Raw genomic sequence first — 15,091 nt, 5'->3', positions numbered from 1 at the left:
GCTCGGAACGTTTGTGGTGAGATTTCTGAGTCCGTTAGCGAAGTCACTGCCATAAATGGATTTAAAACGCTCTACCAACTCTTCTCTGGCACTCTTCATTCATCATTTTCATCACTTTTGCCAGGTGAGTTTTAAGGCAGCTTATCTTCCCAGTTTAATGCTACGAGAACCCTGGAAGCGGGTGAGGTTTAAATACCTTATCTGCTTCCTCTGGATTCGTACAGAGAAGCCGCTCTACTCTCAACACCTTCCAGATGACCACAGATGAGGCGTCCTGTACTGTATTTACATTGGAGAGTCCTCAAGATGATGCTCCGATCTGTTGAGTCTACGCCATGTCACTCACGAACAAGAGTCTGCAGGTTTGGTACCCCAAACTTCAGAGCGAGTCCTGGATGGATGCTTGGTCATCATGACACTGGTCAACACTTCCCTTCACCCAGACAGACTTGTGCACTTGTAACGGAAGTTCTTTGGTTGTTCGCAACCCCACTGTGCCGACGTGTAAGTGAACATTCATTAATTCATTCAACACTGTGGACGCACGTCTCTCTTTCCCTCTCTCTCTCCTCTCTCCTCTCCTCTCTCTCTCCTCTCTCTCCTCTCTCTCTCCTCGCTCTCTCTCTCTCTCCCTCTCTCTCTCCTCTCTCCTCTCCTGCTCTCTTTCCTCTCTCCTCTCTCTCTCTCCTCTGCTCTCCTCGCTCTCCTCTCCTCTCTCTCTTCTCTCTCCTCTCTCTCTCCTCTCCCTCTCCTCTCTCTCTCCCTCCCTCTCTCTCTCTCCTCTCCCTCTCTCTCCTCGCTCTCTCTCTCTCTCCCTCTCTCTCTCCTCTCTCCTCTCCTGCTCTCTTTCCTCTCTCCTCTCTCTCTCTCCTCTGCTCTCCTCGCTCTCCTCTCCTCTCTCTCTTCTCTCTCCTCTCCTCTCTCTCTCCTCTCCCTCTCCTCTCTCTCTCCCTCCCTCTCTCTCGCTCCTCTCCCTCTCTCTCCTCGCTCTCTCTCTCTCTCCCTCTCTCTCTCCTCTCTCCTCTCCTGCTCTCTTTCCTCTCTCCTCTCTCTCTCTCCTCTGCTCTCCTCGCTCTCCTCTCCTCTCTCACTTCTCTCTCCTCTCCTCTCTCTCTCCTCTCCCTCTCCTCTCTCTCTCCCTCCCTCTCTCTCTCTCCTCTCCCTCTCTCTCCTCGCTCTCTCTCTCTCTCCCTCTCTCTCTCCTCTCTCCTCTCCTGCTCTCTTTCCTCTCTCTCTCCTCTCTCTCTATCTCCCTCTCTCTCTCTCTCCTCTCTCCTCTCCCTCTCTCTCCCCCCTCTCTCTCTCTCTCTCCCTCTCTCTCTCCTCTCTCCTCTCCCTCTCTCTCTCTCCTCGCTCTCTCTCCCTCTCTCTCTCCTCTCCCGCTCTCTTTCCTCTCTCCTCTCTCTCTTCTCCTCTCCTCTCCTCTCTCTCTCTATCTCTCTCTTTCTCTCTCTCTCATATATATATATATATATATATATATATATATGCCCCCAAAACAAGCCAATCTATTATTCAGTAAACTGCAATAAGCAAAAACATTTTCAGCGATAAATACGTCTGGTTGTTGCGTGTTCAATCACCAGAACTGGTAGTGAACTGTGGACTAAGCCTTCGAGTCAGACTGTTAATTCATGTCAGTCTCTGGAGACGTGGGTCTAAATTGAGTTTTTAAAGGTGATAATGGATTTGTGTTGCTGATGCCGTCAGGTGAGGCAGGATACCTGCGGCAGGCGCTTCTCTGAGGGAGCACCGAGTGAGAATTGTTCTGAGGCTCAGGAACCTAACGCTCAGGCTGTGACCTGGACTCGTTTTGTGGCCCTTCTGACTCCAAAATTTTAGACTTTTTTTTCCCTCATTTCGGAGTGAGGAAGACAAGTTTCTTCACAGTCTTGCAGGCTACTTGCTGCATGGAGCACCTCTCTGGTTTCTCTCAGACTTCTTGTTTGCAGGTTCCCGGAGCCAGAAGCTGTATGGCCTCATGGAATCAGACAGAGGGCTGCCATTGACCCCACGAGCCAGACGTTGGACACTGACGAGGTGAGCGTGTCGGGGCAAACGACTCAGGCTTCCATGCAAACCAATGTTTCCGGTGTGTTTCTTGACTGAACCGTGTGAACTCGGTGAAGTCATGCCCCCTACCGGCCGCTCTGGTGCACTGCACCATCATAGATTTGAACGGGACTCACACCGGAAGGTGATTTGGGCCTCGAACACATTTAAACAATCTCAGAGACCTGGAAACAGCCACGGATCAGAGCCATCCATTCGAAGTTTTCTCTGATGCAGTATCACGGTCGAGCCACGCGAGGGCGCTGTTGCTCTTCACTATATGACAGTCGAAGCCAGACAAACGCTTGCTCCGATATTTTATTATTTATTAAATATTTCAAAATTCTAAATTTATTTTGTCGGTTTGTTTTATTCATATTTTCGTTTTTTAATCTTAAATCTACTTTGATGACCAAGCTCGTTTGTTCAGGGATTTCCCTCCAAAGCATCAGCATCTCGCAGCCTAAACTGGTTAACAAGGGTTAAAATCCTGATTATTCAGTCTCTCAAAGTTATATGACTATGGAGCTGGAAAAAAAATCTGTTCTGGTTTCATCATTTCAGGAGTCTGTTGACTAGGAAGTGCTAGGAAGAACCACATGCTGCGCCAAAACATTTTGTTTTCACAGCCACTGGATGTTTGGAGTCCTGAAACTGAACTGATGGCATATCTGAACATAAGGTTTTACAGTGGCTGGACTCTCAGAAATGGGAACTTGGGCACCCGGGAGAGACTCAAAGTGGAGCGGAAGTTGTGAGGCGGTCCTGGAGCAGACCTAGGACAGGGGACCTGGGAAGATGCTGGTGTGATGGAGGAGGAGGAGGAGGAGTTGACCATGGAGGGGAGAGGAGAGCACAAAGTCAGATGGATCAGGTTTGTCCTCCTGGTCCAGGCGTCCGTGAGAGACAGGACGTCTGCGGTCGCACAGATGGTCCGGCGGCAGTGAGACAGAAAGCCAGTGATGAGCCTGCGGAGGAGGCAGAGCCGGCCGGGAGTCTGCTGCGGCCTGAGATGGTGGTGTGAGGACTCGGCGTGTCGGGGTCACGGGGTGGATCCTGAAAACCGCCTGCTTTTGACAGGAATTCCAGAGAGGCCAGGAGACGAGAGAAAGCAGGTCAACAGCAGTTTCCAAGTGAGCGGAGCAGGGATTTGGAGGATTGACAGGAGCCTGTGTTTCCAGTGACGGTGGATAAAAGATCGTGGATTAGAGACAAAAAGAACACGACACAATGACCTGCTCCAGGCTCACGCACACCGAGCATAGCGTGCGGTTACGTTCAGCTTCTGAAGCCTCGGCTTCAGTACCGTCACTCACTTCACCTGTTTATATATATATATATATATATATATATATACACACACGATGGTCATTTTTAACTCTGGTTTGAAGGGTCATTGAAATATAAATATTTAATTTAGTTTTCACATTTTTTAAATTAGCTTTTTACTCTGATACAAGAATATGAAGGTTTAAAAAATAAATCAATAAATAGAGGCCAAAAAACTTATACAGCAGTATATGTTTATATATACACTGCTGTTTATATTTACTGCTGTGTTTATTATTATTTATTATGTTTATTATTTTTATTCTTCTCCCTCTGATATATATATATATTTTTTTTTTTTTTTGAGGACAATTTTTTTGCAAACTCACTTAGTCAAACTTCTATGTTGAATTATTAGCTTAATATGTAATTATACAATTCAAATCATAGAAATATTTTCCGTCCTTTTTTTAAAATGTATTTTTAATGCATTTCTTTTTCCTTTATTTTTTTATCAAGCATTTTTTTATGTTCACATTGTCCTCATGTTTTTTTTACTTCTCCCATTTCTTTCTTTTATATGCATTTTTTTATTGTTTTGTTAATGAAATTTGTCTGGAAATTATTTTTATGCTTATTTAGATTGATTATTGTTGTATATATTTCTTAATATAATGTCTTTCTCGTTCTCTACTTCTACTGCTACACAAAGTGATTTCCTTCTCTGAGATGATGTGGTGAATATCGTGGTCCAAAACAGAGGAGGGTCTGAGGACGCGCCAGTGTCAGTGTCCAGTCCTGGAGACAGAAAGGACAAAGGTAGCAGCGGATATTCTGCGGGAGAAACACCCACTCAGCCATAAACACGGACGTCTTTTCAAACACATGAAACATTCGCACAAGAATAGACTGTTATCCTCGCAGGATGCCGTCACTGTCACAGACACACAAAGACACTCGGACTCGGGCGTGTCCTCACTGGGGTGTGTGCAGTCAAGGCTTGAGAGAGGAATGGAACATTTGCTTGGGAATAAAAGAGGTTTTTTTCTTCTCCACTCATATACGTCAGGTTAACTTGATCCAGAAATGATGTATTTTTCTCTGCGCAGAACTTTATTAGAAAACAATATTCAACACATAAAACAGTGTAAAACGTCTGGAATGACCCTAATAAGTCGTGGTTCTCGCAGCACACACACACACTTCCACACCATAAAGCCGAAACTGGGACAAGTTGCTCATAAAAATTGCAAACCATCAATGTGTCACTGTTCTTGCCGAGCCACGTCCCAAAATTGAAGCGTTTTGTGCGCGTGTGCACGGAAGTGTGTGTCCTTCCCTGCTTTGCATCAATCATCCTTATCACGTTCCCATTTTCTGCCCCATCTTCTGCCTCTTCTCGCCGCAGAACCAGTCCTGTCCTTGCTATTGTCTTGGCACCGTCTAAAACGGCGCTATCTCGCCGTCGCTTCCTCTCCGCTCCTTCTGCAGCGCCGCCGTCGAAGACAAAGGCGAGTGCCGACAAAAAGAAAAGAGAAGGAGCCTTTGTACTTGTCAGACTTTGTATTTGAAGTCGGGGCGGAAGCTTTTTCATGACGGTCCAAACGGTAATTAGGGTTGGGCCTCACAAAGCGCGGCTGTCCTTGTTAGCGGCGCGTGTGGATCAACCGCTGGGAACTTCAAGTGCGGCCCGTTTTGTCGGCTCTTGTTTTGGCTAAACAGTGACGAAGCCCACGCCACGCCTGCCTTTATGAACTCTGATGGGCTCTTTGTTGTGGCTGTCTGCGTTACAGGGGTCAGCAGTGCGGGCCGGCGCTTCTTTCATTCACATGATTCCCATCGTCCGCCGCAGTCGTCGGTCCCGTGAGGGTCGGGAGAACCTTGTCAGCCGTTGGAAGTGACGGAAAGGAAACACTGCCGATGGTAAATTGGGCGGGAAAAAACTGCGGGTAGTGCGAGTTTTCAATATGTTTGAAGTTACGAGCTTGAAGTTTCTTCGAGAACGTGTCTCCTGAAGTCGTATTTCTGCGACTACCACTGAGTCGACAGTCCAAGATGGCTTCCCAGAGTGTCAACATGAAGTGAACGTTGAAACGCCTTTCTATTTCAACGTCATCCAGCACGTTTTCAAGAGCATATTCTCTACTTTGTCTCACTCAAATGAGTTGGACTCACGGTCTCAATCCCACTTCCGAGGAAAGTGGAGCGCGACACTGATGGTTGTTCCTCATGCCTCAATACCAGCTGGTCCACTCCATAGTTTCGCCTTGGCAAAACTTGACTTTCTACGACTAGTTTCTACTCCATTAAAGATGAGTGATGCTGGGATGCTAGCTAGCACAACACTGCCAATCCTACCATGCTGTCAGGTGCGCGCTACGTCCTGGTGTCACTTAAAGAACAGAGCGCACCACAAGGAAACTTTGTCGTTCACAGCCACAAATTCAGCAAAAGATGCTCTTAAATGATGTGCATTTTTACCGCTGTGTGTGTGTGTGCGTGCGCCCACATCCACTCCTGCAACGGCTTTCACTTTCCAAACATCCTGCAAAGGGAAACAGACACACTCCATCTGAAGTGTCGCCCTCAGGTCGTGTTTGGAGAAGGAACTTGCCAAAGTGCATCGCTCCCGCATCAACAGCTCAACACCGTGGCCCGACCGTCTCCTTTCATCGTCCTTATCGCTGCCGCCCATCTCTCAACCGTGTTCGGTCCACTGGGCCCAACCATGGCCCGGTCCTGGGAGTCCCAGAGATGAACACCAACTCTTCATGTGCTCGGTGCTCACAGGTTCTTTGTCCTGTACTGGTGAACTCTGGATTCCTCCCACACTCCAACAACATACAACATACCGTCGACTGAAATCTGAGCGGTTGTCTGTCCATGGGACGGCTCTGTCCCAGCTATCCAGGGGCAGACTGTGATTCCGGAGAGGGCCCTTGTGTGTCTCTTTCAAGTGTGCATGAGTCTGTGCTTGTCTCTGCACCTTCATGTGATGCGGCGGCTCCTGTTTCCACTCTGACATCTGGACGAGCGTGAAACAGCTGGCCGGCCCTCCCTCAGGATTTCTCTCTTCCTCATATAACCTCTCGTCCTGCTCCGTCCGCCTCCCGCTCCCCAACCTCCCACCCGCCGCAGCAGCCAGGAACCTCACGCCGCGGTCAGGAGTCATGTTTCAGAATGAATTGAAAGTGTGGCTTTTGATGATGTCTGGTCCGGAGCAGCCTTCAGAACCGGCTTTGGTCCAGTTGACTACAGTCCAAGTGTCGCTCAGTTCGAGACGCAACCTCTTCAAAAAACGCTAATGCGCCGGCGAAATGTTTTCGTTTTTGTTTTTGAAGTTTTGAAGTTTTTGAAGCTGAAAAAATTTGCTTGAACTAAAACGATAGTGTTTCCGTCTTTCAAAGGAAGAAAACAGTCGATGAAACAGGTGATACATGGTCTTTATTTAGCTAGTTTTTAACTGCACATCCTTGTGTAGCACTGGAGTCATGACCTCACTTCTGGGTTCATATTTGTGTGCTTGTTTTATAGACATTTTCGAGATTCACGTTCAGCCCTTCTTCACTCAGTCCGACTGTGGCTCCTCTCATCTTCACCCGGCTGTTGGCCTCCATCCACGAGCCGCTGCACTGACTCTCCTCTAGACTTTGCCTCGCGTTCTTTGAGTGCAGGCGTCTGCGGTGTGTTTAAAGAGGAGCAGTAAAACAGTGATAAAAGTGTGTGTGAAGTTCCCGGCTCCGTCATGATGTGTGACTGCGCGACAGAGCATTCGGTATATTGTCGTTCAGCTCTCTGTTTTTCAGTGTTTCCTTATCTTATTCTGTCATATGTTTTGATTTGCTGCTCCTACAGTTTTCATTGTATCCACATCATTCCAAAACCCGAAGGTGCAGCTCGACTGGGAATCACCTGTTAGTACTCTTTTTGGAGAGATGAGCCAGAATTCCGAAGATATTCCAAGAGTTTTCTCGAAATATTCCCCATTCAAATGAATAGCGATTGGATAGATTTTAGCCATGATTTGAACACCTTACAGATCCTCCATATTTTCACCATTTTTTCAACTCTTAAAATGTAGCTGCCGTCCTCCTTTGAAAGGTGGTGATCAAACATCTGCACCAGCTTGTGTAGTTATTCATAAACTCAGATTCAAACAACATGAGTTTATGTCAAAAGGTCAGACTTGCAGTGCATTAGAGTGAAGTGGAGGAGAGAGAATTTCACTCAAACTTGGGTTTTTCTTTGCTCTTTGTGAAGAAACGGTCCGTCACAGACTTTCTCCACTTTTGTAGACGCACTCACCTGTTGCTCGCAGTGTCTTCCGAGGATCTGTACCTCATACAGAATTAGTGTGAGACTCACAACACCCACCTTTCTGTCCCTTTGGCTCCCACATAAAAACTGCGAGCTGGATTTCAGAAAACCAAAAGTTTCTCGTCTTCAACTCGCCACCAGTCCCAAACCACGTACTGCAGCAGAGTGGAAACAGGGCGGGGATGGAAGAAAGCCTCGGGAGTCTCACGGTCTGCTCATTTTTGCTGTGTCTGCCACGGTTCTGGAGATATCCTGGTTGTTCGGGAAGGGAATGGACTGCAGCTTAAGGGCAGAGATTTGAGGGGCAGCTTTGAGTGGCTTCAGATGTGAGGAAGGGTCACAGCATGCAGCAGGAGCAGCTACTGTGACAATCACACGACACACGAAATTTTATTGTCCAGTCGCCATCTAATAACTCAGAGCTATTGCTGGGAAGGTGTTGGCATCATTGTGGTCTGGAGTCTCAGTGAGTCCCACTGTGTGTCGGCCAACTCTGACTCCAGGAATATAATCGTAATCTCGCCTTCATCAACAGCTACTCGGGTTTATATGATCTGATGCCAGGGAGTCAATCGACAGAGGTCCGGTGAATTCTGAAGGTACAAGTGTGAGTTGGTCTGCGTACGGATGTGTAGGAGTTTGTTTAAATCAGTGCCATGTATGTGTGTTCACAGATAACAGTCTTGAATCGATGCGAGTGTGTCCTGTGTGTGTGTGTGTGTGTCTGTCTGTCTGTCTGTCTGTCTGTCTGTCTCTTGTGTGTCTCGTGTGTGTGTGTGTGTGAGTGTGTGTGAGTGTGTGAGTGAGTGAGTGTGTGAGTGAGTGAGTGAGTGAGTGAGTGAGTGAGTGAGTGTGTCTCGTGTGTCTCGTGTGTCTCGTGTGTCTCGTGTGTGTGTGTGTCTGCGCGTGCGCACACGCGTGCGAGCATGGTGATGGACTGCGACTCCTCCTGTTATAGCCGCAGCGCAGTGATGAGACTTGTCTGAGATGTGATTAATATTCCAGCCAGACGCCGGCCGAGGTGAGGGAAACGATTATGGGATGGACAGATAATGGAAAGATAATGCCCCCATGGATCACGCTGTCAGGACCAGGAGGGGGGGAGGGAGGGTGCAGGTGGAGAGTTTTGGGACTTTCAAAGGAGAAGGTGCAAATGTTTAGCTTCAGGTTTTTAAGGGCCCTGTTTTGGGGCCCCTGTCCCAGAGGGGCTCAGACAGGGTCCGGACCACGAATGGCATCAGGTCGATGATGTTGTGTTTATATTTTGAAATGAGACTCCAGAACAGAAGAAAAACGCAGGACCAGTCAGCGATTGTTCACATGAGTTTATGTGTGTTGGTTTGTCCATATGTTGTGTACAGTGTGTGTGTGTGTGTGCGTCCTGTGTAATGGACTGAGAAGTGACTCCCCAAACTTTCCCAACTCCATTATGCGACTCTGCTGAGTGTAATGAACAAGGTCCAGCCGAGCAAGTCGCCGTCATTAATAACGTTCCTGCGACTGAAGCGGACAAATCTCTGCGGCAGGTTCTGGAGTCTCTGCAGAGGAGGCGGGCCGCGCCGCGCCGCAGATTAGCTGGGATTAGCATTCGGCAGCGTACGTGTGAGGCGTCAACAGAGAAGCCAGCGGCGAGTCCAGTGAGGGAGGTCGTCCGAGGTCACGCAGGAGGAGAGACGAAGAGTCATCTCTTGGTCTCCAGTGAGAGATCAGAGATTATTATTCAGATTAGACAAACAAGGTGTCGTCTGCAAACATGCTGTTTTTGGATTAGAATGGAGGAGATGAGGAGTCTTTCCTCGCCGCCACCGTGTGAGAGTCACCAGGGCGTCTGGATGATTGGATTTTTTCCATTCTTTCATAAGTGACCTTCTGTGCCTTTGTGACTCAAACCCTCCAAGTTCCAACATTTGTATCTTTTGCTGTGAAGCCGCTCTTTGTTCCCCTCGCTCGCTCGCTCGCTCGCCATCGCCGGAGCAAAACTGGAATTTCAGGCACGCACGTCTCACTTCCTGTGTTTCCCCTCTGTTGCTGAGGTGACACTTCCTGTCTCAACAGCTGAAAAACAAAACACACGTGACCAAACACATCAACATGTGCCAGTCACAGGAGTGGTTTTTTTGTTTAGTTTTTTAAGATATTAGCTCTCGGAATATCAACATAACAAGTGACTTCTGGCCCTAAACCACACAAACCACCCCTCAAATCATGACACCTCCAAGTTAAGATCCTAATCTTGACACTACACAGGAAAACATTGTCTTCATCCTGCATTTGTGAAAAAAGGCCCTTAAAAATGATATGGGGTGCAACCAGGTCAACGCCTTTCTATTCACATGAATATTCACTTGTGAGGCGAGAAAAACACATTTAAAACGTTTGAAATCTGCAACAGAAGCGGCAAACTGTGATCTGGCGAGGGAACACTACGTTCGCCTTCATGCTTTTTTTTAACTTTAACTTTAACTTTTTGTACCGCTACGGTTTGGAGCCGTGATCCTCATCTGGGGTCCACAGAGTGCAAAAAATAACAGTAGTCTCGGTGTATCCAACTGTTCTGTCGTCACACTCAGCAGGGGGCAGTAATGCGCTGCAATGTTTATGTGTAATGGCCATTTTACAGTATAGAAGGAGAGCAGCATGGTTTGTTTACATAGCGATACAAAATGCACATTTACTGACTGGTTTCTTTCTGAAAACTTGGATGGGAGTTTTCAAACTTCTGTTTGGTAGCTGCTCAAGTCGCCGTAGCACGTTGTTTCTCAGCACATTGTAATAAAATATTGAAGATCATGGTGCAAATGTAGTTTGAAATTCTCTCCAAAAAAAACATTTTTTTCAGTGCTTATTTGTTCTTTTAAGTTGTAGTTTAGTGGTGCGCTCGAGCGTGACTTCAGTGCAGTCCTCGCTCTGGAGAATATTCCGGCTCTTTGTCTGTTTCTATTCTGATCGTTCCTTGACAGCCGCGCCGGGGTCGTGACCTGGACCCGCAACATCCAAGCGACCCCGCTGTCACTTTGTGTCAGTCTCGCTCTCCCTCTCTCCAGTCCTGACAGCCGGTGACAGTACGGAGCGGGACAAATGCAAAGTGGCACACAGACTCACATTCTTCAAGTCTGAGTCACTGGGCCACAGCACCAGCCTTTGTGGAGCTTCAGAGATGAGGAGGGGGGGTGAAGAGTCCCACTGCAGGAGGAGGAGAGGATGTCAGGGATGGAGAGCGACACAAGGCCTGGAAGGAGGCGTCACCTTGGGGCTGGAACAGACCTGCTTTCAACTGAGTGAGAGAGAACAAGCGCTCCGGTTTCCTCCCACCGTCCCTGTGTTTGAGGGACTAGCCAGCGGTGATGAAGCTTCATGAAGCCTCATTTTCAGTAGGTGGTGCTCTTGGTTTTAAAATGTCGGTTTCATTTATAAAGTGATTCAAAGCCATTTTCGGGTGCGGAGAGTGCCATCTAGTGGCCTCTGAAGACGGGGCTTCATGAAGCTTCACAAGACAAGCCAGTTGTCCAGAGATGCTATCTGCCATGGAATTTTTGGCCGATGTGTTTGGGTGGGTCGCGACACTTGGCTGTAAAGTTATGTGTCATCTGCATATATGATGTGAAACACCTCAAAGATGGCTGGAAGACGAAGTCCTTTCCAATTTTCCAGTCTGTCAATCGGCGTGAGGGTCTGTGTTACGGGTCAGTTCCTGACTAGACGGTCATGAAAGAGTCTGTCGAAAATACGTCAAATTCAACCAGACACAGTTCGGCTGTAGTTTTCCCCTCTGGTTTCCTCCCATAGTCTCCTGATGTTTGTCCCCCTCCCTCTTTCCCCGTGTAGCTGGGACGGACTCCAGCTGCCACGTTTTCACTTCACTTTCAGCGGGCGAGATCACAGAGAACGTTATCTGCCGACGCTCTGGTTAATGATTTCACACTTGAACTGCTGTTATTAGACGTCCGCACGTGCGCTCGTATCGCACACGACCGACGAACACGCCGCCTTGTCACATGACCCCGGGCTGTGCTGAGTCATCACCGATCTTCCCGGATCGCTGAGGAACACGGGACAGTCCTGGGACGACACACCACCGCGAGCAGAAGCAAATGCACCCAGACAGACACGACCACTGACAAACACACCACACGCGCTGGAAGGAACGGCGCTGCAGATGAGCTGCGGTGTAATAACCGGCGGATTACAGAGCAGAAGAGAGATCAGGGTCATTACACAGCGAGGCTGAGCTGCACTCATTACACCCAGAAAGAAGGAACGACACTCAGTGACAGTGCAGTTTCCAACACACCCAGCTCATGCAGTGAGTCATGACGATGAACGATGGCGCTGCAGCAGCTGAGAGGAGCGAGTGCAGCAGACTCTCTGACAGACTCTCAGAGTCGGACAGGCGATAGTGTCCTAGTCCTCCTCCTGGTTGGAAACTCTTAAGGTCTAGTCTGAGCCTCTCACAGATGCCTGAGCTTGTGACCACCGTAGCCACAGGTGAGTGAGGCCAGTCGACCCTACTGACTCAGCACACCACTGCGGCCCCAAGGCTAGAGAGGCTCATCGCGAACTTACGTAACTGACTTGGGTAGGTGATTCCGCAGCAAGGTCATGTGACTCGTGTGCTTGATCAAAAATTCTGGTTCTGACACCAGTAAATGATGCCGAATTAGAAGTCCAAGATGGCGTCTAGTGGTCATGCTCAAGGTTTGGGCCGACAACAGAAGGCTGGGTGTCCAGGCAGGATGGAACGGACAAAACAAGAAGCTACAAACTGGCGTATGCTAACCTGAGATACGAAATTTAGATGCTAGAATCTGGGTTGCCAGACCTGACTGATCGTATCCTGCCTGGACGCAACCTTCCCGACTGAATAAACGCCCTTCATAACGCCAACCTTACAATGAGTTTGGAGCTATGTGGTATTCGACGGAACCATCGTTACGTGTAGATCATGCCGTGTTTTCACCAGAAAAATCCCGCATGAAACCAAACTGAATGATAGGAATAGGTCCACTGCTCGGGAAAATAAAGTCGGGCGAACATGAAGAGGTGGGCGGCTGCTGAATGGAGAGAGATTTACTTCTCATGGTTGACGGAATGTCAAGCCTCCCCTCTGCTTCCTTGTTTCTCTGACAGATCGTTTCTAGATTAGCTGCCTTCTGTATCGCAACTCTGGACTGTACGGTATCGCAACTCGTAGAGCAACACGTTCTCACACCCGAGGCATCACATATTGGCTACTGTCACGGGGACTTTTGTGTCCAGGACTCACACTATAGTACCACAGGTTCCCATGGGCTTGACTCATGTAGCTGAAGGGCTTGCAGTGACACTGGTCTAAGCCCTTTCTCAGACTACTGTCGTTCTTTCCCTGTGTTGGACAGTCCGGTGACGTCAGCCCGCGCACGCAAAGGTCAATCGTCTCCTGTTGCTTCCCTTATGATTTAGCAAATGAAATTCCCTTAGATGGCCTTGAGTTGAGCTACGCTGAACTCTTGACCAGCAGCATTTCGTCATGTCACCAGATGAGCCAATGACTGGCGCTGGCGTCAAGCTAACCAGAGTCTCATTTCCTGACGCGTGAGCTGGTCGTACGAGGACAGCGGCTTATTCAAAAATGTTTTTCCTTGGTATTCTTCAACCCGACGATTATTTGAGGTCATTTTCAATTTGAGGCGAAACAATAGCCGAGCAGGTCAGATGGAAAGAACTGTGTGTTGAAACTTGTGTTGCGACACGCTCGGTGGTCCCAGAAACCGACAACAAATATATTCAATTGGGGAGGAACAACGAAAAGAGGAATCGCTCCCTTCCGCTCCGCTCCGGCCCCGATGGAGCGTTCGTGATAGAAAGAGGAGAAGAAAACCGGAGCCTTGCAAGAAAATAAAGGAAGGAACAGACTCTGTTGTGCTTCTGGTTTCACTTCTGTAAAGTTATCGGAGAGTCATAAATGTGTTCAGAAAATAGCAGCTTGATAATGGATGTTAATGAACAACCCGCTCGAGCTGATAAAGTGTCTCAGGCTCAGGTGAGGACAACAGCAGGATGGAGAGGAAACTGTCCAGGACAATAGCGACTGAGTGGATGAAGAATAGGAGGACGCGCAAGTAGACTTGGGAACCCTGGACTATATGAGAGGGACTCATCATGGAGGCAAAGTTAGAGAAAGGAGACTGCTGACTGACTCGGGGACAGGTTAAAGGCCCATTTATGCTCCCGCACCCGTACATTTTAAACCACGTTACCGTCGCTGGTCACATGCTTTCATGCGTTTTGTTACGTCGGTATTGCTGTTCAGCAATATATCCACCGGGGGAGCAGCCAACAGTCAATAATTTATGACTACGGTAGACTCCGAAACCAACATGACGACAGTGGAAGAAGCATCGATCATGAAGCTCTTCCATAAAAGCGTTGGATGTAGGCTGTGGTGGTCGGTGAGGCTGTTGAATATATCGCGACTGGAGGACGGAGAATTTCCGCCATTGTTATGTCTTCTTCCTGTTTCATTAGAGCTACGTATGGGGTAGTAACAGCAACACTGCCCCTAAAGTTTTCTGGTAGTACTGCTCCGTTTCCCCCGTATCCGTGGGGTTTGTGGAAATGTGCAGAAATTCAGTCGAAATGAACGCAAAGCATGGACAGAAGACTGCGTCCGGATCCAGATCTGTGCGTAATGTTGAGCATAAATGGGCCTTTAGAGAGAAGGTAAACAGTGAAGTCTGAATATGACTTGCTTCACTCAGGAGTTCCAAAAACACAAGTGAGAAAATTGACCCACACAGCCCAAGATACAGTCAGTCAATAAGTCAGAAGCAGCTGCACATTTGCAAGAGTTGGTAGTTCATACTGTGTCTGTTAATGCTAACACCCACGGTGGCCTTTGTGATATTTCATTTTTTTGTGGACACTTCCTGTCTGTTGTCTCCTGGGCTTTAACAAGGTGGAAGCTCAGGCTGACAATTATTATGGCTGAAATGAACTTTCTGTTTTGGGTCCAGGAGGTATCATTGTATTTGGGATGGAGTGAGTAGGGTCACTTTACGACATCTCACCCTTACTCTTCACATTTAAAACTGCCATTACAGATTTTAGAAATGCGTCTGGGAAAAACAACCTCCTGCCTCAAATTGCTTTAAGAAAAGCTTAACTGAGTGTGAGTCCACGACTTCTCCCCGGAACTTCAGCATGAAGAAACGTCAACCAAAACGTGTGTCGCATGCCGCTCACGTACTGCTCGGCTACATTGACTTTATATGGAGACCAGCCATTTGACGTCACTAATAAAGACCTGAGAGAGTGGAATCTCAGGTGAAATCCAAGACTGAAATCAAGAAAGTGTGTTCAGGTTTTTTGTATTTTTAGGACACAGTCGGGTCGAGTTAACAGTTAGCAGTGATCTCATGCCTCAAAGATTTTGGGAGCGACGCAGCTATTATGGAGGTCTTTGTCCGTATTATCT

Source organism: Synchiropus splendidus, chromosome 2 (assembly GCF_027744825.2).
Source record: "Synchiropus splendidus isolate RoL2022-P1 chromosome 2, RoL_Sspl_1.0, whole genome shotgun sequence".
Lineage (NCBI taxonomy): Eukaryota > Metazoa > Chordata > Actinopteri > Syngnathiformes > Callionymidae > Synchiropus > Synchiropus splendidus.
The sequence above is the reverse complement of the archived record's forward strand: the minus strand, read 5'-3'. Positions refer to the sequence as shown.